Source organism: Ipomoea triloba, chromosome 13, assembly GCF_003576645.1.
Source record: "Ipomoea triloba cultivar NCNSP0323 chromosome 13, ASM357664v1".
Classification (NCBI taxonomy): domain Eukaryota; kingdom Viridiplantae; phylum Streptophyta; class Magnoliopsida; order Solanales; family Convolvulaceae; genus Ipomoea; species Ipomoea triloba.
Window position 1 is genome coordinate 31,537,076 of NC_044928.1, and position 702 is coordinate 31,537,777.

At 31.1% G+C, this 702-nt stretch overlaps 1 pseudogene; it reads right to left on the minus strand.

The window, feature by feature from the left end:
* Positions 1-282: 282 nt before the first annotated feature.
* LOC116001490 overlaps positions 283-702 on the minus strand; it is a 3,004-nt pseudogene continuing 2,584 nt past the window's right edge.

Below are 702 nucleotides of genomic sequence, written 5' to 3' on the forward strand. Positions count from 1 at the left end.
GCATTCTCAATTGTCACATCAAGTATCAACAACCATATATATTCTTGGACGTAATTGAAAATGTCAAATTCTAAACTTTACCTAATGGCCCGTAAATTGGCGTGAGAGTTTATATGGGACCTATATAAATGTTGACGGTTTCTTCTCCATCCTCCATTTCTCATTTGTGGTTCAAATATATACTTGAAAAGTAGATAAAACATGGGTGCATGACACTTGTGTAACAATATTACATATGTTGAAGATAGTAGGTTTATCTTCATTTTTATTCTAGGGATCCAATCAAAAGATTGGATCAATTAAAATAGAGGTAATGATGGCTTTAAGCTCCGCTGCGGAATGTGTATATGTATCTCCATCTTTATACAATAAATCAATAACTCTTGCGAGGTTGACAACTCGAATAAGTATAGACATGGGAAAAGCAGTTGGGTTAAGACATTCTTGATTAATGTCTTTCCATGCATTGCTGACTCGTTCATGAAACGCGTTAAAGGTCTCTTCCTTTGACTTCCCATATTGTTTCATGTAGCATTCTACAGCTGAATCTACGTGTCCTCTTTGCTGCTCAAACTATACAATCAAGTATTGCACATATATATGATTATTGCATTTTTAGATAAGCATAAGCATATATATATATATATATATATATATATATATATATATATATATATATATATATATATATATATATATATA